The 12,729-nt window shown below is 39.5% G+C and overlaps 1 protein-coding gene across 9 annotated transcripts in view; it reads left to right on the top strand.

Moving 5' to 3' along the window:
- FHOD3 (formin homology 2 domain containing 3) overlaps positions 1-12,729 on the top strand; it is a 399,651-nt gene that overhangs the window by 223,261 nt on the left and 163,661 nt on the right. The gene's annotated exons all lie outside the window — the stretch shown is intronic.

The following is a 12,729-nucleotide window of genomic DNA, read 5'->3' on the forward strand; positions in this document are numbered from 1 at the left end:
GAACTTTTAAAATTGTGTCTGGTGAACCAATTTCTGACAATGTGACTTCTGTTATAAACCAGAGATGTTTTGTAGATTTGTTTGTTGTTTTGCTTTAGGGTGTGTAAATGGTTAATAGGAGAAGTATTTATTCTGCTAAATTAAGTAGCTAAACCAGTCCTCACAGTTCAGGGGGAAAAAAGGATGGTAGTGTCACTCATTTAAAGGTTCCTATTGTGGAAGGAGAGAGATTTTAAGTGAACCTCTGCCATGTTATTATTATGTAATGAACTTATTAGGCGAGTAATTTCAGTTCAACTTTTAAGAAAGTATATTTATGTTCTCTTTTCACATATGTTCATTGTTTTCGGGGGGGCTACCATACTGCACAGAGCTGAACCCAAACTCAGTGCAGCTCTTCTGTGGATACTTAAAGTACTAATGTATCAAAAGGTATTCTCAAAAATCAGATTATCGAGTTACTCAAGTGTGATGTCCAGACCTAGTGGAAGGTTCGACTTCTCTGCAGAACAGAATAGAATTGTTTCTTTACCTCATTGGTGTGCTATGCAGAAAATGTATTTAGTCCAGTGAAGCCCTCACTATATTGATGAACATCATAGAAAGTCCTGCAGGAAATGAAATATTCTGTCTTCACAGGAGGTTTGCACTAAAAAATTTCTGGGACCACACACTGAGAAAATGCTTTTTAGACAGTATTTTCCAGCCCTTGCTTTGGATGAGGTAGCACTCCAGAGCCCAGAAATAATATTTCTTTAAATTGATTTTGATGTAGCTAAGTTTGTGCACAGACTAGGCTGAATGAAGTTTTCTCCAAGAATCTTAATTCTGTCATTTCCTACATGTCAAGTGCTTGAATTTTGGGTGCCTAATATTCTTTTAACTTCTTTCCAAGTACCTAGGAACTGTTAATGTACCCATGGTGGATTTGTCTAGATTACAGACTAACTGTGCCATAGATGCATAGCCTTTTACGCCAATTTTGCACAGATGGTTTGGGTTCAGTCCACATCACTTACTGGAGAAGTGTTGGGCAGAAGTGTCCATGATACAGGACTGGTTTGGGTCTGGAAGTAATTTAGCTGCTTCCATGTGGAGCCCGAGGTGATTGCTTACAGAGCAAACCTCAGCAACCCTGCTCCAAACTAACAAAAGGAGCCATTAAACTTCCATGCCTCCAAATTGCCTCTGGGCCGCCGCCTGCAGTGTCACTGCTATCCTGGGATCCTGGTCCTGTGTAACTCTCCCTAATGGGGTGCTGACCAGTAACATGGTCGTGGAAACATGCTTGCATTCATACAGGAGTTTGCCAATAATGCCGTGGTCACTGGATTGTAATAATGTCAGCAAAATGGAATAAAATCACCTGAAAATGGTTTTCGGAAATAAAATGTGGTTGTTCAACTGTGTTACTCATTCCCTAGTTACTGGTAAATAAGAAATGTAGACCGTCAAACTTTGCTAAATCCACCACCTTCATCTTCATGTTTATCCAGTACATGATTGTCTCTCCTCTGCCACCACACAAGTGAAAACTGGTCACCAATGGCAGACCTCACATTTTTAGGTCAAACAGGCTTACACTCTCAAATATTTTTATTTTGTTCTGCGTAGATTTTATTCACTATTTCATATGGTAAGGAAATAAAGTGAAAAGCAGAGATTCTGTAAACTGTCTTTCTGTCGATCAGAAATTAGGATTTAATACATTTTTGTAAATGTATCTTTGCCCAAGGATTTTGAGAAGGAGGGAATAATGGGGTTAGTATGCATTCTGCTTAGCTACTCACCTATCTAAATTCAGTCAGAGAGAAGAAAAGTCTGAGCATGACGCTGATGAAGATGATTTTTCTGTGTTTCTCTTCTAAGAATTGCTGTAATAAAATGAGATTCAGTATTCAAAGGAGTTCTCACTGTCACTGTGCTGAAGTGAAAAAAAATAAGAAGAGAGGGATTAGAAGAGAACTACAGTTAATTTGGGAGGAATCTTTGCTCATTATCTAAGATAAATGAGCAGAGACACAAACCAGCATTTTCAATCAATATTTTGGAAAAGTGTAAGCTCCATACTTTAAAGGGATTTGTAATGACGTCTCTTCCCTGCACCTTTTTCTCATGGGAAATCCACTTCAAATGGGAGATATGAACTTGTGACTTGAGCATGTTCTTTACTGTGAGATTTGAAAGGAGACTATATAACCCTAAATTTCACATAGCAGCAGACACACTTGAAACAAAAAGAATAAAAAAGCACATTTAATGAAGAGTTGTATCAGTTTGCCTTCTAGTGCTGACTTCGGCTTTGTTTAGTACTTGAAGAATAAAGTCTTTCATTAATTTGTCCTAACAAGCATAAATTCAGGAGATGAAAGTGAATTCTTTAATGACATGCACATTACTGAAGGGTGGAGTCTATCTGAAATGTTAGACAGAGGCTGAGCATGCTGAAGGGCAATAAATATCTGAGAAGTGTATCAGGAATTCAGTTTTGGCATCTATCACAGTGTAATTACAATGAAGAAAATTAGAAGGATATACTCACTCTTTTTTTTTTCTTTTTTCAAGGCAGCTCAGTGAATAAGAAGTGACATGCATTTTTTCTTAAAATTACTTGATGTTGGGTTGCATCCCTCAATAGACAAAGAGATCTTGATTCAGTCAGCTTTTATTTTCAGGCTGTTTGATTTGAATCTTTTGTAGTCAGCACGCTGTGGTGTGAAGGCTGGGATGTTGTGAGAAAACCTTACTTCCAGTCTTTCTTTGCATTCAAATGGACACGCTTCTTTCTCCTGCTTTGCTTAAGGATTATTTTAATTTAGTTGCTGAATTTGAAGCATAGTGAATTCTTATTTATCCTACTGATTTCTGCTCTTGAGTTAGTCCTTCCCGAGCGTGGGAGGATACTTTTAATGTGCTATTCATCAACAATTTTGGATTGTTTGGAATAGTTAGGAAAAAGTCACTTTCTGTGCTCCTCTGCAGTGGGTGCCCTTTAAATTAATCAGTTTCAAGATGTCAAAAGCATTGAAGAAATAGTAAGCTTATATTGGAAAACATAATTTTAAAAAGCAATGCTGCTTCACCTTTTTGCCACTAACATTTCAAACACTAGTCAAGTGTCTCCAAATGATATTAATACTTCCATGCTGTCTGTTCACTCTTTGCATTTCAGTCTGTTGAAGTGAAGAAAAGGAGGCGCATCCCTTCATAGGAACTTCCAGACTTGTCTAAAATCTGGTAGCTCGTGTCACTTTAGCAACAAGTATTGAGAAATGTTAGAAGTGATACCTAAGGTGTCTTGCAGTTCTTCTTAAAATGATGTTTCTTCTTCTGTTGTGAAACTTTCACACACAGTCCTTTATTTTGTGAGGAGAGGGAACACCATTTGGAATACATTGCCACGTGAAGAAATGATGTGAGAATTAAAAACCAACTGAATATAGAAAGAAAGTAACTGGAGAAATTTATTTGTATTTTTTTTCTCGGTGTAGGTCTTCCGTGATATTCCCCAAGCACACCTTACACTACCAGCTAGGATAAACAGTGTTTGAATTTTACTGAAAATTGGAAGGCTGCCTAAGTGTCACTTTTGGCAACTTGCTTTGTTTCCTGCAAAACTCTCAGTGGGAGGTGATGTGCAACACCAGTGGTAGGATTACTGTTTTCAGTGACTGTCATTCATCTTTGGTTTTTAGCTTTTCTGTTCTTCAGGAATATAGTGTATGACATTTTTAGAAGTCCATGCTTATTGAGCATATGCCACCATATATGAATTTTACAGACTGTTTTTTGAATTTGAGTAGCAGAAGTATTAATAACTTTACACGCCCTCTGAAAACGTTTTGACTCTTTGTAAGCCTCCCTGCCAAAGTTCTAGTTCAAGTGTATTTAGCTTCCTTACCAATTGCAATGCTCTTATTTCAGGATGCTAAACTAGGCCCATACCTGTCTAGCACTGCACTTTGGGGAATGAGGTTGAGCTGCAATCTTCGGCAGTATTGGTGCTCATGATAGTAACATGTTGCTACACAACAACAAAAGATCACTGATCAAAGTTTGTGCTTTATGAAGACTGTGCTGAAGTCTGTGGGGTAGAGCAATGTTTGATGTTTCAGCTTGCACAGAAATTGCTTTTGTTTTTTCTTTTATTCCTCTTCTTCTACAATAATTCTGGCAATCCTTGTGTTTCCTATTTCTGCTTCCTGATAATCTTCCTTTTTGCTTAGGAAAAATGTAAATATTAGGAAACGTGGCTTTATTTGCAAGAAAAACAGAAATGAGAATCCATTCACTTCAAAACTGACAGGTTTCATCCTGGGAGGTTTACTGTTGTACTAACGAGAAATAGATTTGATCACTAAAAATGCTCAGTATTTGAACACTTTGACCCCGTTGTATGTCCATTTTCTGCTCTAGTGTTAGTCCACTTGTTAAATGGTCCAGCTCTGTTACCCCTTGATTTTTCTTTATTGTCCACATACGGCCGGAACCCCAAGACAGTGTCCTTTTTTCCATAATCACTGCAGAAGTGCCTGACTGCAGTCAGTGATGATCCTATTTGCACATAATAGAAAAAAGCATTTTTTAATGTATTCCCTCAAGGTTTTCTCTGCCCTGGGTACAAAGGCTGACAGAGTCCGACAATCAAAATAGGCTGGTTTTGCTCAGACTGAATCCTGATTGCATTTTTTTCCAAACCCGTATCTGACTTCATGTCGTTTCCCAGTCTGAATGCTGAGTTCATTCTCAAGGCTCAGCTTTTTGGCATGTAAAGGACATGCTGGAATTCCAAACTGATGGGCTGTGTGTAATTGATAATGATTGATAAAAGACAGCTAGCACCTGTGGGACCTTTCTTTGTGCAGGGTAAATAGGTGTCTGAGGAGTTCAAGAAAGGGAGCTGCAGAAATTATCTTTTCCATTCTGCAAAGGTTGGTTTGTGTTTCCCTCTTGTACCTTCAAAGTCAGGATTAGTATTGTTTACACAGACAGTAGGCTTATGTTCATGATGATTAATGGGGAGGCAAAGGCCTTGAAGTCCATCACATCTAGCACATTGCCAGACTAAATTACTCAGGTAGCTCCCAAATCTAAGGGCTAAGGTATCACATGTTAACTTGGGAGTCTTGCTAAGTTTCCCGAGTTTAATCCTAAACTTAAGGTAAATTTTCTTTTCTGGTGTCTAGCTCAGTGTAGTTATAATTTCTTGACTATGGATTAGTCTTCAAATTAAATTCAGTTTAATTTGATTTAAATATTATGGGAGGGACTAAATATACGATTGGAGGGAGTAAAGAAGACAGGGCCACAGTTCAGTGGTACATAATGAAAGGACAAGAGGCAAGACCTGGGCAGTAGCTGAAATACAGAAAATCCAATTTAAGCTTACAAGCCAAAGCAACCCAAACCAAAAAAACCTGTGAGGGTGACTGAGCACTGGCACACGTTGCCAAGAGAGTCTGCGCAGTTTCCGCATCTGGAGATATACTCAACATCCAACTGGAGAAGAGTCCTAAACAATCTGCTCTGGTTTTCCCTGGTTTGAGCAGGGGCTTGGACTGGGCAATCTCCAGAGGTGCCGTCCAAACTCGTCCAACCTGTGATCCTCTGATTCAATTTTACAGCTGTTATAAAGTGCTCAGATGCCTAAGCATGATGAATCTATTATAAAATTTGAAAATACAGTAAAGTTGATTCTCCTCCAAAATTAATGGGTGAACTATTTTATTACAGATGAGAAGAGACACCTAGTCCTTAAAAACATAGCTTAATTTCTGCCATAAAACCAAATCACTTCTCTTTTGCTGCAGCATCAGTATTCGGTGCAAGCAGTCATAGCTGAGTGGTGGGTGTAAGCCTATGGCAGTTAATTCTTTAGTAGTTCCGTGGATAGCGTCCTGCACTGGCACGAGATGCTTTTGCACAATACTTCACCTCACAAGAAAATCTTTCTTGCAATCTCACCATCATGTCCCATTCCTTGAGAAAAGAACTTCTGTGGCCCAAAGTGGAAGTGTGCTCAGAAAATACTTTTAAAACTCTAGAAATCTAAATTCTTTAGAAAAATATGTAACTTCCTACAGGCTACCAACTCTGGACTTGGAGCATTCAGTTAAGAAGCAGCTGCCTTAATTCAGCTCTGTATATACGTATATTATAATGTATCATCTTAATTCAGGGCTGGCATACATACTCTCTTTCCACAGTTTTGCTTCATGAAGCACCAAGGATGGTGATCTTTTAAAATCATCTAGTTTACCTTTTATTTTCTGTTTTCTTTTGTCTTCTTCCCTTATCCCTTTTCCTGTCTTCCTTTCTTAATTATTCTTTTTTTTCCCCTCCCCACCCCCTCTACTTTCATGCTTTAGTCAGCTTGCAAAATAATGATCTAATACTGGAGTAGACTTGCTCATTTATGTATTAAGAAGGTATTTTTATTGCATATTTCTTTTTAGTGATGAAATGTTTTACCTTTTGCTATATGAGCTTTACCCGGTTTATTGTACCTTGATAAGTGTTATTAATCTTATAAAGCATGCATTTAATATATGAGGGCTGCAACATAAAATAATGATTAAAATAATTGTGACTAATTGTGCAAAGCTTTTATAATGCATATATGTAAGCCAGATTTAGGTTCATATAAAAAGGCATTCAGCAGGTTAACTGCTGGCACAGTCAAGTGAGAGTCTATTTCTTCTTTGCGATCAGGTGAATTGTAAGAAAAATCACAGCAGATATGTTGGAAGAGGTGCAATTCTGATGTGCTCCTTTGGTTTTGATGGGGTTTGTGAACTGTCACAGATGTCGTGGGGTGTGTATAAAGAACCAGCTTTTGCTGAAACATTTGAGCTGATGGGAGCTGCTTTATGCCCTTTGACCTTGCTGTGTGCTGTTTTCTAAAGAGAGAAACACCAGAGGGGGTGGCTGGCAGAGGAAACATGAGGAAGAGAAAATCCCTCTGTGAGAGGTTTCTGTGGTGTCCTGGACACACCATGTGTTGGCCATCTCTTGGGGAAGGCCTGCGTTTCTCTTCACTCGAACCTTGGGGGCACTGAGAACCATTGAGAAAGGCAGCTTTAGGGAGAGCAGATGTGTGTATATGAGGCTGAAATGCTAATGAGAACCGTTCTAGTTAAGGAGCCTCAGAATAGTGAGTTCTGGAGGCACTGACCATGCAGGGACCTTTTCCTGAAAAAAAGAAAGGGAGGGGACCCAGTCCGCCACCCCCAAAACCACAGTCACAACCTGCTTTCAAAGTGAATAATTAGGCTTGTAAATCCTTTGTGGTCCCTTTATTGCCCAGGTACTATCAGTAATCGGTTTCTGAGGACCAAAAATGTTTGTCTTGTGTTCATTGTGGATGGCTTCTGAGTACCTGCAGCACAAGTGACTGTAAATGTCATTGAGACTTTAAAATTTTGATACGTTTTCCCAGACCATTGGTCAATTGAATATCCGCTCCAAGTCTGTGGTTGGCAGTCTATTCCCCTTTGTTTTCATGTAGTAATCAGCAATAAAAGAGCATTTCTGTGCTAGCAGCCCCTGGGGTTCACCAAAACTAAGGTTATTGTTAAAGACAATTAGGTAGAATGGAATAACATCAATAACATGAATCTATAAATCTTCTCCAGTGTTTCCTGTGGGCTTGGGTCGACAGTGGAAACCATTGTGAGGCTGTGCCATAGAACATAGTGTTAAATATGGAGCTTTAACAGAGTGATTAAAATAATAAGTGTCAAAATACATGTGCCATCTCTTTAGAATTAAAATAACGGCAAAAGCGTGTTTTTAGCTGCCAGTTTAAGAAAGGATTTTTTCTTGGTGAGCTTGACCTCAATTTTTAAACAAGATGTGCTTTTGAGGGCAAGTTACAGCATGCCGCTGTTGTACCTGCTCGATTATAACCACAGCCGTCAACCTACATTGCAGGGCCCGAGCGTGCTGCCGAAAACTGTATTGATTGCACAGAGAGTGGCGTGTCCAGCCCTCTTGGTTTGTTTGGCTTTGCCCAGGGGTGACCGGTGGACAGCAGCTTCCCTTGAGCCTGTAGTCCAGGGAAAAATTCTGGTTGTCACTTTTGTCACTCATTTTCAGCGTGCAAAAACAGACGAGTTTTATTGTATCTTTGTATGTTTTGTCATTGAAGTAGGTGGGAAAAATATGAAGATTAGATTTGATCTAGAAACCCTTTTTCTCTGCAGAAGATCTAAACTTTTACTAATACTTTAAGTCTGAAACTAGCATGCAGAAGTCTCCAAATACTTATGAGCTATTAAAGTACTGTGTAAGACTATAAGCTAGACTTTAAATAGTGTCAGCTAGCGTAAGAACTTCTGATTTCATTAGCAATGTAATACGTTTACTTCTGTACAGAACTATCTTTGCTCTTCTAGTTTATAACGTTAATTCCGTGGCATTTTTTTTTTTTGTGAGAAAGTTCATTTCTTGGTTAATACAGTTAATACAAGTATAGTATATGGTTAATATGGGAGTTCTGAAAATTAATTTCTTAGCATGTTTCAATGATGATGTGTGAGATACCGAAAAGAACAAATGAACAGAGGATAAAAAGACAAGTTTAAGAAAAGTGTTAGGATTTAAAGAAACTTTAATAAGAAACAAAATATTCATGCATTTTTGGTGAGGAAGATTGGTTTTATCTTCCTGATGAAATCACAAATATCTGCAACAGGATTAAAGCAATGGGAATGCATGTGTACACAGCAGATTTTGCACTGAAGCTAAAACCAACCCATACGAAGAGTAACAGAGGAAAAAAACAAACCAAAACAAAAACAAAAAACAAAACGCACCACACCAAACCTCAAAATTTTAGCTGGTTCTTCCTCTGTGGAATGAGTGTGAGTCATCAGGTTTGGCACACCGCTGCTGTGTAAGGTCATTCTCAGGAGCAGTAGAGAGGCCAGGTCATTTATTCTGTCTGATGTCACCTCTTAGAAGCAAGGAGCTCTGCTGTGATTTTGTTAATTTTCAGGTATCTGGATGGTACAAAAATCGTATTTAAAAATGATTTCTCATCAGGGAAGACACTATGCAATATCCTTGGATATTGTGTAGACTACAAGCTCTTCCCTGAGGCTGTGTGTGCAAGCGCTGTCTGTGGGAACAGGGTAGAAGCAAAAGGAGAAGCTGCTGACGTCCAGCATGTCGGGGCTGAGCTGAGCTGGACATTCTGTGTTCAGGGCGGTCTCACATGGTAACTGAGCTCTTGCCTCTCTCTAGTGAGGAAACACAGAAGTTTGAGGTAGTGGGTTTGTTTTGTGGTTTTGTTTTGTTTGGTTGTTTTTTTGTTGTTGTTGTTTCTTTGTTTTGTTTTTTTCTTCAGAATTATCACCTAGTGCTTTGCAATAGAATACCAGATAACTGTATTATCTGCCTCCTGGGATCCCCTACTAGACCGATACTGAAATTTTGTTCTTGATCGGGACATTAACTTTGACAGACTGTGCCTTTTCGGTGCCCAGGATAGTGTACACAAGCTAGTAGTCTGTTTTCAAATGGAATGAAGGCCATGACACAGATCCTTAATTTCTCATTGACGGTGATAAGATTTTAACTAGTAATGAGAAGGATGACTTTTAGCAGCTGATTCTTCTCCCTTAGTTTCATCACAGTTCTGTCCGTCATCCATGCTCGCCTGTTGTTGTGTACAACCAGTCATGTGCACCACGGCTGCTGGTTATGAAGTACCTGATGAACGTGGGCCAGAAGCTTCCTCGGGAGCTGAAACCTGTGGCAACAGGGTTTTGTTTTGGCCTTTTTCACCCTGTACCTTTGCTTATTCTGATGGACCAAATGCAATCACAAGATGCGTCCCTGCTGTAATTCTTGACGTGATGAATGGAGTTTTGACTCGCAGGAAACTGTAGGAAAGCAGTGTTTCTGCTCATTCAGTGCTGTTGTTTTCTCTGAGTTAGTCTTGTAGTAAAATACAAAGCAGCTAGAGCAGATTAGAGAAGCAGGTGTGTGGGCAAGAAACAGCTTTGAAGTTTTCGACACTCTTGCTGGGAAAAAATAGACTTTTACTCAAAGTGATGTGCATCACAGTGATGTTTTGTGCTAGAGTTTTTCCTCTTTGGTCCTGTTAACTTTATGTAGGAAAGATCCCAGGAGAGTATCAGTGCCAATACTGGCAAATTTTGAGAGGCTTTCTTAAACCCCTTGTTTCACAGAAATCTGTAAAGTTTCTGACTGGTCTGTCCTTTTCTAGCCTAAGCCTTTCCCCTAAGAAATCCAGCAATTTTCCACTTGAAAATAGCTATGGGTGAAGTCACACACTACTTTCACATAAGATTAAGGGTTTGACAAGGGTAGTGGGAACAAAGAAATTCCAAATTAAGTCTGCTCCATATTTAAGCCCCCCTCTCCCAGCCCGCTGTTGCACAATAGCAAGCTTTCCTAATGCAAGTAGGTTGTTGATATACTTCCAAAAAGAATTCCAGTTAGCTGAGAGATGGGATTAAATGGATTAAATAGCCTCCTCATTTTTCAGTGAAAAAAAAAAAAAAAAAAAGGAGCTCAGTTGAAGGCACATACGAATGTGAACTTAAATGATTTTGGACCAGGTTGGCCTTCCGAACAACCTCAGATTGCCTTGCAAATTAGCGTGCCCTGTCTTGGCGGGGCTCTGCGTGTTGGCGGTGGGTGTGCAGACACACACGAGCAGGGCGGTGGGCGCGTGAAGTTTGCACTGTAGCTGCAGCAGTTTCATGAGGCTGTGACCGTGGGCCAGTAGGTATGCTATTAGTTGGGCAGAAAAGCCGCAAAGGTTATAAAATGGTGCAGGGTCTTCTTTGGCTGGTTTGTCTCCATTTAGAGCAAAACTGGTTTGCTCTACTCAGCCAGAACCAAGCCTTGGGAGAGTCCAAGAACCTCCAGCCCACCAGCCTGCTCCCCCACTTGTGTTTTTGTCATCCTCTTCCATTTTGCCTCTGTATTGTGTGGTTTCTTCCTCAGCCCAGACACTTTTACGTGGTATGAAAACCAACATTCTCGTTCTTTTAGATCTTCTCGTGGACTTCTTTTCCTAAGAATTTATAAGGCATCAGTTTAATACAAAGAACGTACAGATTCTCTTCTTCATAGTGAAAGCTGATTTCTCCTCAAACCTGTCTATCATATCTTGCTTTCATTTTTCTGACCCCTGAAGACTGGAAATAGAAACATTAAGCTCCACGGCAAGGTCTGTCAGCTGCTGGTAAATTAATGTGTAGCAAATAATTACTGGAGTCATGACTTGTATGTGGATAGCATGACTATATAGCAAACCTATCTTCATCTTGGTTGTTTCACAATGTCCTCTGTAATTCTTTGTTCTATGAAAGTTATTGGCCACTTGTTCAAGCAGCAGCAGTAGTGGTGTTTTATGTGATACTAATTTTTCGCCTATATCCAAAGGTCCATTCTGTTGCTGGAAAGATATAGGTAGTACTGTATACTTAGATTAGCATTGATAATGAAAAAAGGTGGTGGGAGGAATTGGAGGAAACAAGATTAGTAGTAGCAGATAAAAATTGTCAGGAATCCCTAAAGCTTTTTTGTTGGCTTCTTTCTAAGGTTTACTAATTTGCCTTAACCTATTGCTGTTACGAAGAGTCACAGTTAAGAGACTGAAGACTAATGCATTCCAGATCTCACTTACACATCTAGTCTAACTGGTCTTAAATATAAGCATTGGAGTAATTTTGTATAGTGTGCATGTTTTCCTTTTTAAAGCAGACTTCTTGCTGTCTTTGATTTCTATATTAATTTGGAAAGCATGCACCAAGAGCAAAATTTGTTTCACTTTTGTTTCAAACTCAAATCCCTGCACCCCCAACCAAAGAATTTTCATGAAAAAAAAAAAAAAAGGTGGGGGGTTGATGACCTTATCATAACTGGATCTCATCCTGATCGAGGGCCTAAATCATTTTAGCATTGAAAGGAAGTAAAAACATGAATTAAGACCTTTCTCTGATTACCACTGGGGTAGCAGTGTTCTCCACTTTCCTCTACCTGCAAAGAAATGCTTCAAAGCAGCCATTGATTCAGGCAATGTAATTCTTATCTCTTTTCACTGACTGGCTTATATCTTTTATTTTACCTTAACAACTTGGCCCTGTGTCCCTCCCACCTGATTTTATTCACTTGAGACACATCTTTGGAGGGTGATGAATGATTGCTTCCTGGAGAGGAGGAGCAGAGAGAGATGAACATACCCCAGTGGCAATCCAGGCCGCCTGACATACGAGTTATCTCCTTGCCGTAGCCCTCTAGCTCATTTTTTCTCCGTCTTCGTTAACCGTGTAGGGTGACTTTGCTTCTAGCTTTGTGTAGCAGATTAGGTAAGGAACATAAGTACCTAAAATTAGTACCTTGGGGTTTTTTTTAACTGTAAGTCAACCAACTGGAGCATAGGAAAAAGCAGAAGACGATGTAAAGTTATCTGCTTAGCCATAGGAGTACTTGAGTGCTCGGCTAACACTCATGTCTCTGAAAATCTGCCCTCAAGGAAAACGCTGCTGCACTGTGCACAACGTGTGCAAAAGTTAGCAAACGTTCAGAATGTGTTTGGAAGACAATTAGCATAGTAATTTTACTGACCCTGTGGGTTTTTTCCTTTTTTCCCCCCATAAAACGTTGTACTAGGGGCTCATCAGGTTGTGCGTTAGATAATTGAGTTGTTATGCCAACAGGCTGTGCTAAAAGATGTTACATCAGTGATTT

Source organism: Caloenas nicobarica, chromosome 2, assembly GCF_036013445.1.
Source record: "Caloenas nicobarica isolate bCalNic1 chromosome 2, bCalNic1.hap1, whole genome shotgun sequence".
Lineage (NCBI taxonomy): Eukaryota > Metazoa > Chordata > Aves > Columbiformes > Columbidae > Caloenas > Caloenas nicobarica.